We start from the raw sequence: 20936 nt of genomic DNA, 5'->3' as shown, positions 1-20936 counted from the left end.
CCAGGGCTGGTGCTTTATCCACTGCGCCACCTAGCTGCCCCTAGACAAATTTTCTATAACACTTTGTTTTTGTTTTTGTTTTTTGGGGGGCAATGAGGGTTAAGTGACTTGCTCAGGGTTACACAGCTAATAAGTGTCAAGTGTCTCAGGCCGAATTTGAACTCAGGTCCTGGGGGCGGCTAGGTGGTGCAGTGGATAAAACACTGGCCCTGGATTCAGGAGGACCTGAGTTCATGGGAGAGTTTAATTGGGGTTTTTTTGTTTGTTTGTTGGGGGTTTTTGGGGGGTTTTTTGTATTTTTGTGAGGCAATGAGGGTTAAGTGACTTGCCCAGGGTCACACAGCTAGGAGGTGTCAAGTGTCTGAGATTAGATTTGAACTCAGGTCCTCCTGAATCCAGGACCGGTGCTTTATCCACTGCACCATCTAGCTGCCCCTGACAAATTTTCTAGAGACAAAGATTTGATCAAATTACTCTTACTGGCAAAAATTTTCAGTGAGTTTCTAGAAGGGGCTTACTACTACCAGCTAGGCTCTGGAGATCCTATTGGTAGATTTTCCATGTGAATGTTTACAAACTTAGAAATCATCAAATTCTACAAATCATGGCTTGATTTATTATTTTGTCGATCATCTAGACTTAAGAAAGTGTTGGAGAAAGTATTAATGATACTGATTAAACTTGAAAGTGGATCTTGCATTTTTGGAGGGTGACTTGCCAGTCATTTGACTTACCCTTGGAAATCAAATCAGGTTAAGTCAACGAACATTTATTAAGCACTATGTGCCATGCACTGTGCTAAACACCTTTCTGGAAATACAAATAGAGCAGAAACATAATCCTGATCCACAGAGTTTACCTTATAGTGAGGAAGACAACACATAACAGGAAACTAACTGTACAGGGGTCAGGGATGGGCATGGGAAGGGAGAGACAAAAAGAGAAATAGAGTATTTGGGGTTTTTTGTTTGTTTTTTTGGCAGGGCAATGAGGGTTAAGTGACTTGCCCAGGGTCACACAACTAGTAAGTGTCAAGTGTCTGAGGTCGGATTTAAATTCAGGTCCTCCTGAATCCAGGGCTGGTACTTTATCCACTGCGCCACCTAGCTGCCCCTTAGAGAGAGTATTTGGGGTAGAGATACGGTAGAGAAAGTCTGGAGAGTCAGGAGTAGAGCCTGGAGAGAAATGAAGACATTAGGGCTGACCTGAGCAGTTTTTTGGGGGGCGGGAGGGAACGCAACCCCCCCCCTTAAAATAGAGGTTCTGAGAGAAACCAGCCAATGAGAATGAGCTCTGAGGTATGCCTGGTGTGAGAAGTACGGAGGTGACATGAACTTCAAGGATAAGGAGGCACCTAGGGGCTACCAGAGAGCACTGAATTTGGAGTAAGGACACATAAATTCAAATCCAGCCTTAGACTCATACTAGCTGTGTGCCCTGAGCAAGTTATTTAACCTCTGTTTGCCTTAATTTCCTTATTTGTAAAATGGGAATGATACCTCTTTTTTTGTGTGTGTGTGGGGCAAGGGGGGTTAAGTGACTTGCCCAGGGTCACACAGCTAGTAAATGTCAAGCGGCTGAGGCCAGATTTGAACTCAAGTACTTCTGAATCCAGGGCCAGTGCTTTATCCACTGCGCCACCTAGCTGCCCCATAGCACCTACCTCTTAATTCTGTGAAAAACAAATGAGATAATATTTGTAAAGTGCGTAGCACAGTGCCTAACACATAGTAGGTGCTATATAAATTTTATTAGTAGTAGTAGTAGTATTCTGTGGTATAGAAAGTATGGAGCATCAGAGGGGGAAATCATATCCCATTACTATCAGGGGCTTCTAGTCCCAAATTACAGAACCTCAGAATAACAAAGTTGGAGGACTCTCAGAGGCATCTAGTCTAACTCACACCTGACAGACAATCTTCACTCTGTAATTCCCAATAAGTAGTCATCTCAGCTTCTAGTGAAGACCACAGGTGAGAGAGAAGGGAACTACTACCTCCTGAGGCATTCCCTTTCACTTTGGGGATATTTCACTTGTTTTTACTTTGAGCCTAAATGTACCTCTTTATAACTTCCACCCCTTGTTCCTGGTTCTATTCCCTAAGGCCCAGCAGAATAAATATAATACCTTTTCAAAAATTGCAGCTCCTTAAATATTTGAAGGTAACTATAGTATCTCCACTGGTTTCAAGTAAACATAGGTAAAATATTAAGGGATTATCAGAATTTTCCAAGCTAAATGTCTCCATTTCCTTTAACCAGTCTTTATATATGGTTTGGTTTTAAAATGTATATCCCTACTGGTTACCCTTTGCTAGATATTTTTGTCCATATCTCCCCACCATTCCCCTTACATATAGTATCCAGAACTGAAGACCACACCCCAGATGTGGTCTGATCATGTCAGAATATAGTGAGATTATCATATCATTCCTTCTGCATAATTTGCTTCTCTTTATGCAATTTATGACTGCACCAACTTAAATTTTTACTTATTTATATTACATTTTAAGTTCCAAATTGTTTCCTCCCTCCCTCCTTCCTCACTCAGCACTAGAGAAGGTGTATTAACTTTTTAATAAAATAATAGCTATAAGTAATCGTGAGCATTGGGGCAGCTAGGTGGCGCAGTGGATAAAACACTGGCCCTGGATTCAGAAGGACCTGAGTTCAAATGTGACCTCAGACACTTGACACTCATTAGCTGTGTGACCCTGGACAAGTCACTTAACCCTCATTGCCTCACCCCGCCCCCCCCAAAAGTAATAGTGAACATTTATTCTCACAACCGTCCTAGAAGGTAGATGCTATATTATTACCCCCATTTTACAGAGAAGAATAGAAGCAGACAGCGATTAAGTGACTTGCCCAGGATTATATAGACAGTAAGTATGAGGCAGGATTTGAACTCAGGTCTACCTGATTCCTGATCCAGGGCTCTATTTATTATACCACCTAACTACAATCCTACCGGTGAGCCTTCACTTCAGTAAAATCCCAGATCTTTTTCAGATGAATTGCTATCTAGAAATGTCTCCACCATCTTGTGTTTGTGAAATTGATTTTTCACAAATCAATGTGATTTGTGAAATTTATCCCTATTAAATGATATTTTTTTTTCTTTTTAGTGAGGCAATTGGGGTTAAGTATAAGTATACTTAAGTATATACTGTACTGTATATATATATTTAATGTATATAAGATACATTTTTTAGGTGGTTTCTTTAGAAAAGTTTTAAACAAGTGCCAATTAGCTTTCTTTCTTTCTTTCTTTCTTTCTTTCTTTCTTTCTTTCTTTCTTTCTTTCTTTCTTTCTTTTTTGGAGCAATGAGGATTAAGTGACTTTTGCAGGGTCACACAGATAGTTGTGTCAAGTGTCTGAGTCTGGATTTGAATTCAAGTCCTCCTGAATCCAGGGTCACTGCTTTATTTACTGCACCACCTAGCTGCCCCCTACAATTAGTTTTTTTTTTAAAGGTTTCAGGGTTTTTTTTTGGGGGGGGGGGTAGTGGGGCAATGAGGGTTAAGTGACTTGCCCAGGGTCACACAGCTAGTAAGTAGCAAGTATCTGAAGTTGGGTTTGAACTCAGGTCCTCCTGAATCCAGGGCCAGTGCTTATCTACTGTGCCACCTAGCTGCTCCCCAATTAGTTTTTGGGTTTTTTTTTTTTTTTTTTTTTTTTAGTGAGGTAATTGGGATTAAGTGACTTTTGCAGGGTCACACAGCTAGTAAGTGTTAAGTGTCTGAGGCTGGATTTGAACTCAGGTACTCCTGACTCCAGGGCCAGTGCTCTATCCACTGCACCACCTAGCTGTCCCCCCCCCCCCGCCCCCAATTAGTTTGGTTTGTTTTGTTTTGCTTTGGTTTTTTAGTGAGGCAATTGGGGTTAAGCGACTTGCCCAGGGTCACACAGCTAGCTATTAAGTGTCTGAGACCGGCTTTGAACTCAGGTACTCCTGAATCCAGGGCCAGTGCTCTATCTACTGCACCATCTAGCTGCCCCCCCCCCAATTAGCTTCGATAATTATTTCTTTGTAGTATAATTTGAGATCTGGTTCTATGAACTTCTTTTTCTCCACACCCCCTGTCCTCCCTTTAAAAAAAATTTCCCTTGAGATTCTTAACCTTTTATTTCTTTTTTCTCTAGTTCTACAACTGTTTATTGGTAAGATTAATATGGTTGTGAATTTGTAAATTAATTTAGTAATTTTGTGACCTCTATTATACTGTATCTATATCTATATATCATCTATCTCCAGCACTGTCTTCTTTCCTGAGCTCCAGTATCCCATCACCTCTTGTACATCTAGATGTCCCACAGGCATCTCAAACTCAACATGTCTAAAACAGAAGCCATTCTTTCCCTTCAAACTCTATCCTTTTTGGAACTTCCTCTTACTAATTTTTTGTTTTTTAGGGGTTTTTTGGTTTGTTTTAGGTTTTTTTGGTGAGGCAGTTGGGGTTAAGTGACTTGCCCAGGGTCACATAGCTACTAAGTGTTAAGTGTCTGAGACCAGATTTGAACTCAGGTCCTCCTGAATCCAGGGCCAGTGCTCTATCCACTGTGCCACCTAGCTGCCCCCTCTTAATAATTTTTAATTGAATTATTCTTTTAAATGACAAAAATCTATTTTCTCTCCCTTCTATGCCTCCTCATGTTAGAAAACAAAACAAAATAAATCCCCTAAACTATTTTTTTTTTGCAGGGCAGTGAGGGTTAAGTGACTTTCCCAGGGTCACACAACTAGTAAGTCAAGTGTCTGAGGCCAGATTTGAATTCAGGTACTCCTGAATCCGAGGCCGGTGCTTTTTCCACTACACCACCTAGCTGCTCCCCCCCCCCAAACTATTTTTTAACGAATATGCAGAGTAGAGAAAAAAAGCTTAATTTCTTAATTAATTTTTCTCAATCTTCACCCTGAGTCCAACACTTCTGTGTCAGAAGCTGGATAGGTAGTATGCTTCATCCTGGATCTTTTAGAATCATGATTGATCACTACAACGGGAAAAAGCACCGAAGACATCCACGATATTGGGTAACAATCCACTGGAAAACTTTGGTGTGGTGGGTAAGAAAACAAAGGTTTGATCTCCTAAGCAAATTGATTTATTAAGCAATACATTCTAATTGCATAACAAATCAGGGCCAGACCTCCTTAGCTTTGACACTGGACCGCTAATACAGGTGGGAGACAGATTTTTATTCATTAAAAACAATGAATCAAATAAGACCAATTAATTAAAAGAAAACAATTAATGAGGAAACAAAATTAGGCAATTTGATTTCTAATTGGAGGAAAGATTAAGGATTTTCTAAGTTGGGAGGGAGAGAGTGAACAGGGGCTGAAATCAGAAAAAGAGGTGTCCCATGCCCTCTCAAGTGTCTCTATTCAATCAAAAGAACATGGAAATAATAATTGACTGGTCAGAAAGGGGCCAATTTTCAGATAAGACATATGGGCTTAAGATGTATAGTTGTGAAAAAAATTCCTTGCATCAATCTTCAGATCTGATCAGATTTCTGGTCAATATAACTTAGTACCTTAGTTAAGGGTCTCTAAGGAACAAGTAGAAGTGGTCCAGCTTCCCAGTCAGCCACGGGTAGGTTTAAACAATGCAAACAAAGTACTCTCACAATTCCAACAAATGAGTAAAGTTTTCTCACAAGTCAGAAATTGGACTAGACCCATAATTGAATAGAAAGGGAACTGAGCTAGATCCAGAACTGAGTTACAAGATGGAGTTAGTGTGGTTCACTCAATTCCCACTACCATTTGCTGTTCTAATTCCCTAATTGGGAAGAACATGGAGAAGAATCACCTAAGACATGCAGGCACAGATAACCTATGCATCATTGTTGAGAACTCCCAACTTACATAACACAGAATTTTTTTAAGATGACAAAAAAAGAGGGAAAAAATCACCACAACCAATCAATACATTGAAGGAGTCCAAACATATGTGCAATGTTCAACAGCTTTGGACTTTCCACCTCCACGAAGGCATAGGTTGGGAATATCTTCTCTTAGTTCTTTTGAACCATGCTTGTTCTTTGTGATTTTGCAATATTGACTTTTGATATTTTGGTACATGGTTGTTCTTTCCATTTACATAATAGAAGTCATTGTATGTGTTGTTTTCTTGGCTTTGCTTCACTCGGCATTGGTTCATGTAAATCTGTACGTGCTTCTCACATTTATTATATCTTTTTTTTTTTTTTTTTGCGGGGCAGTGGGGGTTAAGTGACTTGCCCAGGGTCACACAGCTAGTAAGTGTCAACTGTCTGAGGTCAGATTTGAACTCAGGTACTCCTGAATCCAGGTCCGGTGCTTAATCCACCACGCCACCTAGCCACCCCAACATTTATAATATCTTATTGCCCAGTAATATTCTATTACATTTATGCACCACAATTTGTTTAGCCATTCCCCAGATGATGAACATCTACTTTGTTTCCTGTTCTTCATCAGAAAAAGTGTTGCTATACATGTTTTGTTGTATTTGGGGACTTTCTTTTTATTGATAGCTTACTTCTTGTATAAGTCCAGTAATGGAATCTCTATTTCAAAGGATAGAGACATTTAGTCATATAATTTGAATTTTAATAATTCCCAATTGTTTTCTGAAATGGTTGTACCAATTCACAACTCCACCAACATTGCATCAATGTGCCTATCTTCCCTTGACTATGGCCATTTTTTGGTCATCTTTGTCAATTTGCAGGGTGTGAAGTGAAATCTGAGTTATTTTGATTTGTAATTTTTTTTTGAGAACTGTTTGTTCATATCATTTGACTACTTATCTATTGGGGTATGGTTATAGGATGTATATTATTAATTGTTAATATCTTGGATACCAAACCCTTTTCAGAGAAATTTGATACAAAGATTTTTCCTCATTTATCCACTGACTTTCTTGTCTTCAGTGCATTAATTTTGTCAGTGCAGAAACTTTTCAGTTTATGTTATCAAAGTTATGTAATCAAAGTTATTTATTTTATCTTTTGTAATTGTCTTTTATCTCTTATTTGGTTAAGAATATATCCCCTAGGGGCAGCTAGGTGGCACAATGGATAGAGCACTGGCCCTGGAGTCAGAAGGACCTGAGTTCAAACCCAGCCTCAGACACTAGACACTTACTAGCTGTGTGACCCTGGGCAAGTCACTTAACCCCAATTGCTTCAACAACAACGACAAAAAAGAATACATTTCCTAACCTCAGCTATGAGAGATATGATCTGCTTCTCTTCTAACTTTTAAAGTAGGATGATCTTTAATATTAAGGTCACAAATCCATTTTGAATGTCTTATAGAATATGGTGTAAGGTGTTGGTCTAAGCCTAATTTCTGCCAGACTGCTTTCTGGTTTTCCCAGAAGTTTTTATCATATAGGGAGTTTTTTTCCTAGGTAATTTATATTTTTATCAAATATTAGATTATTGGATTCCATTATTTCTGATTTTCCTTTGTAGACAAAGTTGGTCCCATTGGTCTCTCTCTCTCTTTCTCTTTTGGTGAGGCAAATGGGGTTAAGTGACTTGCCCAGGGTCACACAGCTAGTAAGTGTTAAGTGTCTGAGGCCGGATTTGAACTCAGGTCCTCCTGACTCCAGGGCCGGTGCTCTATCCACTGTGCCACCTAGCTGCCCCTTCTCTCTCTCTCTTTTAAAACCAGTACTAGATGGTTTTTATGATTACTGCTTTATAATATAGCTTAAGGTCTAGAAGTACTATTCTTCTTTGTCCTTACCTCATTTCATCATTTCCCTTTGTAATCTAGATCTTTTGTTTTTCCAAAAGAATTTTGTTATTATTTTCTCAAGTTCTATAAAGTATCCCTTTGATAATTTGATTGATATTGCATTTTATTTATTATTAAAAAAATTTTTTTTGCAGGACAATGAGGGTTAAGTGATTTGCCCAGAGTCACACAGCTAGTGTCAAGTGTCTGAGGCCGGATTTGAACTCAGGTCCTCCTGAATCCAGGGCCAGTACTTTATCCATTGTGTCACCTAGCTGTCCCTTGATATAGCATTAAAAGTGGAAACTAACTTTGTTAGCATTTTCATTTTTATTCTATTGGTATGTCTAGCCAGGAGCTCTGAATATCCCTCCAGATATTTAAGTTGTTCTTTATTTCTTCAAGGAGAACTTTGGAATTCTCTCTATACAAGTCTTTTGTGTGTCTTGGTAGATTGATTCCCAGATACTTTATGCATTTTGTAATTACTTGGAATAGGATTTCTCATTCTATTATTGCCAATTAGATTTTCTTATTATTATGTAGAAATGTAGTTGGTTTTTTGGGTTTATTTTGAGGCCTGCAACTTTGTTGAGGCTATTGTCTCGATTATTATCTTTGCTTATTCCTTAGGATTTCTCAGATATACTATCATATCATCAGCAAACAGGGCTAGTTTTATCTTCTCTTTACCTATGCATTTAATTTATTTCTCTTGTGTTATTGCTATTGCTATTTTTTGGAACTATATTAAATAGTGGGTAAGGTGGGCATCCTTGCTCTACTCTCATATTTAGTGTATGCATATGTCTTTAACTTTGATTATTTTTCAGTGATTAACAACAGTACTTCAAAAGCTGAGTGTATAAGTGTATTTACTTAAAAGTAAGAGTACCAGGGCAGCTAGATGGCGCAGTGGATAGAGCACCGGCCCTGGATTCAGGAGTACCTGAGTTCAAATCCAGCCTCAGACACTTAACACTTACTAGCTGTGTGACCCTGGGTAAGTCACTTAACCCCAATTGCCTTACTAAAAAAAAAAAAAGTAAGAGTACCAGGGCAGCTACGTGGCGCAGTGGATAGAGCACCGGCCTTGGAGTCAGGAGGACCTGAGTTCAAATCCAGCCTCAAACACTTGACACTTACTAGCTGTGTGACCCTGGGCAAGTCACTTAACCCCCATTGCCCTGCAAAAAAACAAAAAAAAAGAATTGCCTGATATGTTTTCATTATCAAGTGGAAAATGCTCTTACTCAGATAAATTTATATCAGTTCCCTCTAAGTTTTGGATGTAACACAAGAGATTAAAATAAGAAAACAGATCTAAAAATTAAAAAATAGTCATTGGAAATACTTTCTTTGTCCAAAAGAGAAAAGAAGTTAAAGAAAAATATCTTTAAGAATGTCAGCAGCTATATTCTAAGACTATTTAAAATTACTCAATATATTTTTTAGAAGGTAGTTGAGTCATCACATATATTGATTATGGTGAAGTTCAAAGCACTTTGCTCAGGATAAAGTAGTTTTTTTGGTTGAATATACTGAGCAAAGATCAGGTTATACAAGGTCAGTTATGAAACCATTTATTTTTCTCCAAATGTTCCCTTTCATTTGGAAAATAAAGGATGACCAAAATAAGACAGAATTGAAGAAACTTCTTTCCTATTATTTATGTATACATACATGCATACATGGATACATACATATACACATACATATTTGTAGTATGGTTCTGTCCACAAGAATTCAAGAGCTAGAAAAGGGATTTATAATCCTCCATGGGTCCCCTGGATAGATTTCTAGGGGTCTATGAACATGGATGGGAAAATATTTACATCTTTATTTTTACTAATCTCTGATTGAAATTGAGCATTTACTTCTGTTGTGAATGTGGACTAGAGGTGTCTAACACATCACCAGCTGTCACCACTCTTGAATCAGATTAAAATGTAATTGGGAAGGGCAGCTAGGTGGCACAGTGGATAGAGCACCGGCCCTGGAGTCAGGAGTAACTGAGGTCAAATCCGGCCTCAGACACTTGATACTTACTAGCTGTGTGACCCTAGGCAAGTCACTTAACCCTCATTACCCTGCAAAAAAAATGTAATTGGGAAATATTTAATAAAAAAAATAGAAATGCAATAGAACATAAATAATGTCAATAAGTGGCTTTTAAAGCCATTATGTGGCCTGCAAGGATCCTTATGTACAATTTGGGGGGCCCCCTTTCTATTTGAGTTTGATACCATTGATAGCTAATTACTCTGAGAAGGGGGCCATAGGCTTTACCAGACTACCAATAGTGTCCATGACACAAAAAAGGTTAAGAATCCCTGAGCAATGGGGGTAGCTAGGTGATGCAGTAGATAAAGCAGTACTAAATGGTTTTTATGATTGCTGCTTTATAATATAGCTTAAGGCCTAGAAGTACTATTCTTCTTTGTCCTTACCTCATTTCATCATTTCCCTTTCTAATCTAGATCTTTTGTTTTTCCAAAAGAATTTTGTTATCATTTTCTCAAGTTCTGTAAAGTATCCCTTTGATAATTTGATATAGCATTTTATTTATGTTTTAATTATTATTTTTTTATTTTTTGCAGGGCAATGAGAGTTAAGTGATTTGCCCAGGGTCACACAGCTAGTAAGTGTCAAGTGTCTGAGGCCAGATTTGAACTCAGGTCCTCCTGAATCCAGGGCCAGTGCTTTATCCACTGTACCACCTAGCTGCCCCTGCCTTACCTTTTTTAAAGAAAAATAAATTCTGTTTTTTTTTTGTTGTTGTTGTTCCAGATCTATGTTCCATCCATGTAGGTATGGTATGTAAATGCCCTTCACAAATGAAAATAGGTAATTTTTCTATTTGAGTTGCCTGACAGTGTAGAAAGGCTAAGCTACTAGTAACACAGTCAGTATGTGTCAGAGGCAGAGCATGAAGGACTCTGAGGTTGTCCTAGTGATTATTTCATGTTACCCCTATCTTTGGTTTAGATCTACAAAATGTATTTATTATTTATTTATGCATTTGTTTAGTTATCATATCATCACTCTTCTTAATCATTTGGTCCAGACCAGTGATTTTCTTTTTTTTTGGTCTTTGTATCCCAAGCACTAAGTGCAGTGGCTAGCACATAGTAGGTGCTTAATAAATGCAGTTTGTTAGACTGATTGAGGAAACTCCCTCAACCAAAGCAGATCCTACAATTTATGATCTTAGAGAGCTAACTGGGGGCATTAAGAGATTAAGTATGAATGGAAAAAAATGTATTGTGTTTATGAGCCAAGCACAATACCAAGTGTAGGGCATACAAATACAAAGGCACAGACAATCCCTGATATTGTGATGATCACTTTAATTGTCCTTTTCCTTTTATTAATTTTTATTATCCCATTCCTCCCGGAACACTTTGGGGTTAACTGAAATCTGCTTTCTGTTAATATTAGTGTCACCTAGCTAAAATCTGATTCATGGAATGACAGTATTAAGGGAAGACTTTTTGACATTCCTCCAATAAGAAGCCAAAGGGGAATTTTGAGCTTCTCACGGTGATTTAACCATTTCTGAAGGGATTTTTGTTTGTTTGTTTTTTTGCAGGGCAATGAGGGTTAAGTGACTTGCCAAGTGTCACACAGCTAGTAAGTGTCAAGTGTCTGAGGTCGGATTTGAACTCAGGTACTCCTGAATCCAGGGCCAGTGCTTTACTACTGTGCCATCTAGCTGCCCCCCTGAAGGGATTCTACTGGAGTTGACTCTGTAGGCATAAGAAATCTTGCCTTTAACTCAGCTCATTGTGAAGCCTCTAAATGTAGTTTAATCTGTAACCTGATTTAGTTTATCTGTAGAGGTTGTTGAACTAGGCTTGTTTCCCTAGGTAATGTATGAAATTATCACTCTGTTTCATTAAATTTATTAAACTTTTATGACATTAATGGAAGGATGGGATTATGAATCTGTCTTTTTAATTTTTATAGCTTAAAAGAATATATGAGGGCAGCCAGGTGGCACAGTGGATAGAGCATTGGCCCTGGATTCAGGAGGACCTGAGTTCAAATCTGGCCTCAGACACTTTTTTTTTCTTTTCTTTCTTTTTTTTTTTTGGTGAGGCAATTGGGGTTAAGTGACTTGCCCAGGGTCACACAGCCAGTAAGTGTTAAGTGTCTGAGGCCGGATTTGAACTCAGGTACTCCTGAATCCAGGGCCGGTGCTCTATCTGCTGCATCATCTAGCTGCCCCATTGGCCTCAGACACTTGACACTTACTAGCTGTGTGACCCTGGGCAAGTCACTTAATCCTCATTGCACCCCCCCCAAAAGAACGTATGAGACTGCAATATGTTAAATTTGTCAGAGACTTCAATCTAGGTTCAAAGTTGCTTTTCTGAAATCTGAACCAGTGCTTAAGCATAATAACATCTAGATTTTTACTTCTATAATTTCTGTGTCATGATAGATTTATTTTGTTTGTTTGTCTTTTGTGCAGGGCAATGGGGGTTAAGTGACTTGCCCAGGGTCACACAGCTAGTAAGTGTCAAGTGTCTGAGGCCAGACTTGAACTCAGGTCCTCTTGAATCCAGGGCTGGGGCTTTATCCACTGTACCACCTAGCTTCCCGATAGATTTATTTTGGAAGCAGTAACCTACCACATGAACTCAAAGAGTAGATATTTCTCCCATAACACCTTTAAGGAGCTAATATAACATAAAGGTAGATAGCACATATAGGGAGTGGTATCCAGAGAAGGGTGTTTTGCTTTAAAAAAGGGTATTTTTGAGGATATTGAGCAGAGGCATATAGGAGACCAGACCGACCCAACCTTCCTAATAAGTAATTGGCTTGGTCGTTTACAGAAATGCAAAATGTGCACTGGGAGAGATGCAGAGGGTAAAAACCCCAGGAAATAGCCTCTGGTCTGGTAAACAAAATGACTGGTGATGTTTGTGTAGGGAATAAAGTAAAACATAGCTGGGAATTCACCAATCAGGACATCTGGGTTCAGGATGAGAGTTCAGAAAGAGTTAGGCTATTGGATGAAGATGAGGATTGATTGAGGATGATGAAGGTTGATGTTTGATGATTATGATGACAAAACAATATGGTACTTACTTTGCTGGGCTATTGTGAAGAAAATTCTTTGTCAGGTATAAGGTACTATATAAATGTTATCTATTACTGTTGCAATAATGAACCTCATGGGTTTATTGTAAAGAAATCTCTCTTTAAAGTACTATATAAATATAGTTTACTACTAAAAAATGATGAGCAGTATGCTATCAGAAAAACCTGGAAAGACCTACATGAGCTTTGCAAAGTAAAATGTACTTTATACAAAATAACAGCAATATTATAAGATGATCTGCTGTGAATGACATGATTATTTTCAGCAAAGCAAAGATCCAAGACAACACTGAAGGACTTATGAAAAATGCAATCCATCTACAGAGAGAGAACTGATTGTATCTGAATACAGTTTGAAGCATAATTTTTTTGTTAGTTCCTTTATTGGAAATTTTGTTTTTGTCTGTTTTCTTTCATAATGTGGCTAATGTAGAAATGTTTTGCATGACTGCTCATGTATAGCTTATACTGAATTGCTTGAGTTCTTGGGGGCAGGGCTGGGCAGGGAGGGAGGAAGAGAATTTGGAACACAAAGTTTTAAAAAATTGATGTCAAAATTTGTATTTTTACATGTCATTTAGGAAAATAAAATTCTAAATATTGGGGAAAAAAGAAAAAGAAAGAGTTAGGTTTTCCTAGGATCACAAAGCAAATGTGTGTCAGGGAAAGGGCTTGATTTAAAGACTTTCTCACTCCCAGGCCAACTCTATACTATTCCAATCTGCATATTATCATTATTGTGGGTTTTTTTTGTTTTTTGGGGGGCAGGACAATGAGGGTTAAGTGACTTGCTCAGGGTCACACAGCTAGTAAGTGTCAAGTGTCTGAGGCCAGATTTGAACTCAGGTCCTCCTGAATCCAGGGCTGGTGCTTTATCCACTGTGCCACTTAGCTGCCTTGATGATTGTGTTTTATGGATGAACTTTGTTTTTGATACCAGACCTTCCAATAAACACCACCTTCATCGCACCCTTTCTTATAAAAACAAAAAATACAGTAACCATGACTAACAGAACATACACATTCTTTCTCCATAGTCTACCACCTATCTTATGAAAGGATGGAAATGAGTATTTCTTAAGCACCTAATTTGTGCCAATAAGCCCTTTTTGAAGCAATCCTCAGAGGTAAGTGCTATTAATTTTCCCATTTTACATTGGAGGAAACTAAAGCAGATAGAAGTAAATGATGCCATATCTGAACTCCACTTCACCTGTTTCTAGGCCAGTTTTGGGTTTTTTGTTTTGTTTTGTTTTTAGTGAGGCAATTGGGGTTAATTGACTTGCCCAGGGTCACACAGCTAGTTAGTGTTAAGTGTCTGAGGCCAGATTTGAACTCAGGTACTCCTGACTCCAGGGCTGGTGCTCCATCCACTGTGCCACCTAGCTGCCCCTCTCTAGGCCAGTTTTTATCCACTGTGCCATCTAGAAGGATGGCCGACATCAAGTCATCTGAAGTCATTACTGATCACTGCATTCAGTCTAAGTTCTCTTGACTTTTAGCATTGTCTTCATTTATATTATTATGGTCATTATGCATGATGTTCTTTTTTCTTTCAATGTTTATTATTCTGTGACCTATATGTTTGTTTTAAAGGGATGTGATGTTAGCTTGCTGTAGCCTCTAAAATGGTATTTCTCAAATGTTGTCAGGGGACCCCTAAGGGTCATTAAGATCCTTTCAGGAGGTCAAAACTATTTTCATGATAGTATTAAAGCACTTTAATTTCTAATATGGTAAATATTGATAGATATAACACATAACAAAAACTTTTTGGAACGTAATAGATAAAGAGTGTTGAAAACAAAAAGTTTGAGAACTGCTGCTCTAAAGCAATATTTCTTCAGATTTTGACTTTATCAGTAAAAATATCAAATTATTTTTAGAAGTATTTATAGAAAAAAATAAAATTAAAAAATAAAAAGTATTTGTAGAAATACTGGGGGGAGGGGCAAGTTATGCCTTAATAAATTATGCCTTATTAGCACCTTGGATAATATTTACAAAATTCAAAATTAGTTTAAATATACTAAATAGCTCATTTATCTAAGGTTACACATACAGATACTCCTTCACTAAAGCCCTACATGGCAGTAAAGTGGTGAAGTGGATAGAATGCTGGGCCTGGACTCAGGAAGACTCTTCTTCATGAATTGAAATCTGGCTTCAGATACCTACTAGCTTTATGACCCTAGAGAATTCATTTTACTTTGTTTGCCTCAGTCTCATCTGTAAAATGAGCTGGAGAAGGTTTTGTTTTGTTTTGTTAGGGCAATGAGGGTTAAGTGACTTGCCCAGGGTCACACAGCTAGTAAGTAAGCTAGTAAGGATTTGAACTCACGTCCTCCTGAATCGAGTACCAATGCTTTATCCATTTCGCCACCTGGCTGCCCCCAAGAGAAGGGGTTTTCTTGCCAAGAAAACCCCAATTACAGTAAGGAAGAGTTGAACACAACTGAAAAATGACTCACCACCAACAACAACAAAGTCCTGTACCCATTGAAATAAAGGTAATCCTGGTTTCCAAAGATGATTAGACAAAAATAAATAAATAAAAATGAAAAATTGAAAGGGGCAGCTAGGTGGTACAGTGGATAAAGCACCAGCCCTAGATCCAGGAGAACCTGAGTTCAAATCCAGCCTCAGACACTTGACACTTACTAGCTGTGTGACCCTGGGCAAGTCACTTAACCCTCATTGCCCTGCAAATAAATAAACAAACAAACAAACAAACAAATAAATAAATAAATAAAAAACAAAGATGATTAGAGAAGGAAAAGAACCTATGTGTTCTAAAATGTATATAGCAACTCTCTTTGTTGTGGCAAAGAACTATAAATTGCAGGAATGCCCATCAGTTGGGGAATGGCTGAACAAGTTGTAGTTCATAATTATGATGGGATATTCCTATTCTATAACAAATAATGAGTAGGTTGATTGGGGGGGGGCAATGAGGGTTAAGCAACTTGCCTAGGGTCATACAGCTAGTAAGTGTCAAGGGTCTGAGGCCATATTTGAACTCAGGTCCTCCCGAATCCGGGGCTGGTGCTCTATCCACTGGGCCACCTAGCTGCCCCTCACTCTTCATTATTTCTTATGAGGCTTTTCATGTTTTTCTAAAATCAACCTACTCAGGGCAGCTAGGTGGTGCAGTGGATAAAGCACCGGCCCTGGATTCAGGAGGATCTGAGTTCAAATCCAGCCTCAGACACTTGACACTTACTAGCTGTGTGACCCTGGGCAAGTCACTTAACCCCAATTGCCTCACCAAAAAAAAAAAAGAAATAATGAAGAATGAAATGAGTAGAACCAAGACAACATTGTATACAGCAATGGAGTATTGTTTTTTAAGTGAGGCAATTGGGGTCAAGTGACTTGCCCAGGGTCACACAGCTAGTAAGTGTTAAATGTCTGGGGCCAGATTTGAATTCAGGGACCGGTGCTCTATCCACTGGGCCACTTAGCTGCCCCTTTTTAAGAATGACTTTGAATGAATAAGTTATTTTGTCTATTATAAATACCCAAATTAACTAACTATAAAGGACATATGAGGAAAGATGCTATCTGCATCCAGAGAAAGAACTGATAAATAGAAGTATGCACAGAACAATTTTATATATATATATGTATGTGTTTGTGTGTCTGTATATACACACCTATTTGTGTCTAATGGTAGCAATCTCTGGATAGAGGAGAAAAAAACCTTACATGACATATACAATTTAGTTGTATATTTGAGAGGAATAGCAAATTGTGCATAGTAGATTTGCAGTTTTATTTATAACCAACTTTTTTATTGTACTATGTTATGAAAAGGCTTGTTTTATTCTACAAATTAAACATAAAACTAAAAAAAAAAGGTAATCCTAGGCTCTGTAAGGAATTAATTGTTATTCGAGGTTTTTATGCCTCGGCACACACTGGCCTGGGGCTCCACAAACCCCTCGGTGCTCCACCCACTGGTTGTAGCCGTTGCCATGGCGCTGGCACCTCACGTCATCACCACTCGCTGATGCCTACATGGGTCTGGCAAAATTATAATGATTGGAAGCCTAGTGAGGGCAGTCATGTGACTGTCAGAGTGGCCAGACAATTGGTTGGGGGCTGTGTGGGGTTTCTGGGAACAGGGAGAAGTCGCCATTTTAGCTGGAAGCTAGAAGGCGACAGGAGCTCTGCTGTGTATTTTTAGCTGATTCCTGGTTGGTGGTATTTTTCAGGTTGTATAATTTCCCTTTCCCCATTTTATTTTCTTTCCCTTGATCCTACTGATCCTGTTTGTGGTTTTTTTTTAACTTTTTAAATTTTTTGTGTTTTTTTTTTTTTTTAGTGAGGCAATTGGGGTTAGTGACTTGCCCAGGGTCACACAGCTAGTAAGTGTTAAGTGTCTGAGGCCGGATTTGAACCCAGGTACTCCTGACTCCAGGGCCGGTGCTCTATCCACTGTGCCACCTAGCTGCCCCTGTGTTGTTTTTTTTAAGTTCGTTCTTGTTAAAATAAATCCTGTTCTGTTTTGAGGGAGGTTGCCGGTCTCCTTCCTTGCCCTAATATTGTGTCGAGCTGCTTAGCTAATACTCTCCAATTAAAAATTGGTCCCTACACTCTTGAAGGTGATTTCAAATTCTGCTAGATCCTAACAAACTGGAAAGACTCTGAGTTTGTTTCCAATGTCTGAGAACCAGCTTAGTTACATTTGAACCAATTTAGCCTCCAGGGGTTGGCCACAGACTATAATTTTCTTTGAGTCAAAGCAACTCAGGAAATTGTTTATCATGGGGCATCTAGAAATTGTATTGGTTGAGGGTATAACTACATAGATAAAATCATGTATCTATAATCCTTAAAATATTTAAAAGCCAAATATGTAAAAACCACAATCCCTGTTCTCCAGTATTCTATCAGCAAATATTTTGAAGTTAAAGTCGGTAAGAGCTAAAATATAGTTGGACGGGAAGATTTAGAAACCCCATTAGAACAAGAAATTCAATTTAAAAATATATCCAGGGGGCAGCTAGGTGGCGCAGTGGTTAAGCACCGGCCCTGGATTCAGGAGTACCTGAGTTCAAATCCGGCCTCAGACACTTGACACTTACTAGCTGTGTGACCATGGGCAAGTCACTTTACCCCCGTTGCCTGCAAAAAAAATATATATATATATATATATATATATATATATATATATATATATATATATATATATATATATATATATATATATCCAGCCACATTTGCTCATTTCAGATAATTCTCCAATAAGTCAATGGCAAACTTTCTTTGACATTAAGATAATCAGTTTGATCTTCCAAAATTCCTTTGGGGCATTGGCTATTCCTTCAGCTAGAATTACTTCAGTATTGAAAACATTCAAGGAAATAGTTGGATCATTTTCATACCCTGCCTGCTTCACTCCCAAATAATAATTTGACTTTAGTAGTTCTGTGACCCTGGGCAAGTCAATTAACCTCCATTTACCTAAGTTTCCACATCTGTAAAATGAGGATGATAATAATAGTACTTACCACCCAAGATTGTTGTGAGAATCAAATGAGATGGTCTTTTTGAAAAGTACTTAACACATGATCAACTGTGATAGATTAGATTCTTCACAACAGTACAAGAAAGTTCCAAAGGACTCATGATGAAAAAGGCTCTCCAAATCCAGGAAAAAAAAAAAAAAAGAACTGTGGAATATGGATGCTTATTGAACCATACTATTTCTTTTGTTTTTGGTGCTGTTGTTTTTCTTTTTTGAGGTTTTTCCTTTTTTGCTCTGATTCTTCTCTTATAACATGACATGCAGAAATGTTTAATGTTATTATATATATGTATATATATACATATACATATACATACATACATACATATATAGATAGATAGATAGATAGAAAATCTATATCAGATTACCTGTTGTCTAGGGGAGGGGGGGAGGAAGGGGAGGGAGGGAGAAAAATTTTAAATTGGAAATATTATTTAAAAAATGTTGAAAACTATCTCTACATGTAACTGGAAAATAATAAAATACTTTTATCAGGAAAAAAGTACTTAACACAGTGCTTGGCACATAGTAGGTGGTGTATAAAATGCCATCATCATGATCATTATTCATACATTACTTCAGAGTTGGCAAAGTACTTTATATGCCTTATGTCATTTGACCTTCATAACAAGGTTGTATTATGTAGTATGTATTATGTGTAGTATGTAGTATGTAGTGTATATTATCATCTCTTTTCTAGAAAGGGAAACTTAAGCCAGGAGAAAAGAAATAGGTGATCAATGCAGGATGACATGACTAGTGAGTGTCAGAGGTGACACTGAACCGGGTTCTCCCGTGGCACTCTATCTACTATTCCTGAAAGAAGCTGGGGGGGGGGGAGATAAATCTTCAAAAAACATTTTTTATCTGAATTATCTAGATAATAGTATCAATAATACCCTTTACTTTAGCATTGTAAATAAAATCTTAGCCATTCTTAATCTCCATTTCATGCCTACACAAATCTATTTGTTGTTAATCTTTTTCCTCTTTGATAATTATTGGCATGTGTTGTTTCAGAGAAAACACCAATTACCTGCTTTAAAATTTTATTTCTTATATCACTTGGCAACCCAATCTTAGCATTGAATGGAATGGCCCCATTGGCAGCATGGGGTTTTGGTTTAAGAATCAGGTTTCTTAAATCATAGCTATCTAGTTATAGTTTTCTCTCTGTATATGCTTGTGATCACATAAGACATTATTTAAAAATGAAAATACCATTTATAGCTCATGGGCCTTACAAAAACATGTAGTGGGCTGGATTTAATCAATGTAGTGGCAGTAATGGTAGTTTGCCAAAGCCTGTTATAGGGGAAACCATTAGTAAGGAAATGCCCTTAAGCAAAGTAGGTCAGCAACTATTCCTTAACTTAGTTTTACAGAGTTCCTTGGTTAATGTTATAGCATCTAATTAAATATAATGAAACAAAATATTACAGGAATACTCATGCAATTGATGCATCAATACCATTCTTTTTTTCTCACTGTAATAAACATTTAATAGAATTAGATAAAAGGTAATAATATCTGAAATATTACTCAGCATGCAACAGACATAGGCTGTCATTCCAATGGATAACTGGACTCAGTTTCTCTGAGAGACAGAAACCTTTTCTTCAGTGCATTAAAAAAAATTTTTTTTAGTTCCAAATTATTTCTCTCTCTTTCCTTCCCTCTCCCTACCTATTGAGAAAGAAACAAAACTTGTGATGAATATGTATAGTAGAGTAAAACAAATTTTCTAATTAGCCATATCAAGAAAAAATATGCTTCAATCTTCATTCTGAGTCTATCACTTTTCTATTTGTAGGTGGCTAGCATTTTTCTTTTCTTTTCTTTTTTTTAGTGAGGCAATTGGGGTTAAGTGACTTGCCCAGGGTCACACAGCTAGTAAGTGTTAAGGGTGGGAGGCCGGATTTGAACTCAGGTACTCCTGACTCCAGGGCTGGTGCTCTACCCACTGCACCACCTAGCTACCCGCTAGCATTTTTCTTCATGAATCTTCTGTAATTGTGGTTGGTCACTGTGTTGATCAGAGTTCCTAAGTCTTTCAAATGTTTGTGTTCCCAATATTGTCATTATGGTATAAATTGTTCTGTTTCTGCTCACTTCACTTTGCACTGGTTCATATAGGTCTTCCCAGGTTTCTCTGAAATCATGCCTTTCATTATTTTTTATAGCATGAGTATTCCATCACACGCATATACCATAAGTTGTTCAGTCATTCCCCAATTTTTAGGCACTTCCTCAGTTTCCAATTCTTTGATAATATGAAGAAAGAACTGTTATAAATAAATATTTCTGTACATAACCCCTCCCTTTTTTCCTTTTCCTTTGATCTTTTTGGAGCATAGACATAGTGGCAGTATCACCAAATCAAAGAGTATTCACAGTTTGATACTTTGGGGTCATAATTCCAAATTGCTGTCCCAGTTCACAGCTCAACAAGATTAATGTACCTGTTTTCCCATAGAATTTATCATTTTCCTTTTTCAACAATGCTCTTCTTAATCCTCCATAAACCAGATTGTTCCACCTCCCTACCAGCT

The sequence above is a fragment of the Dromiciops gliroides genome, chromosome 3 (assembly GCF_019393635.1).
Source record: "Dromiciops gliroides isolate mDroGli1 chromosome 3, mDroGli1.pri, whole genome shotgun sequence".
In the NCBI taxonomy this organism is placed as follows: domain Eukaryota; kingdom Metazoa; phylum Chordata; class Mammalia; order Microbiotheria; family Microbiotheriidae; genus Dromiciops; species Dromiciops gliroides.
This window is presented reverse-complemented; position numbering follows the sequence as displayed.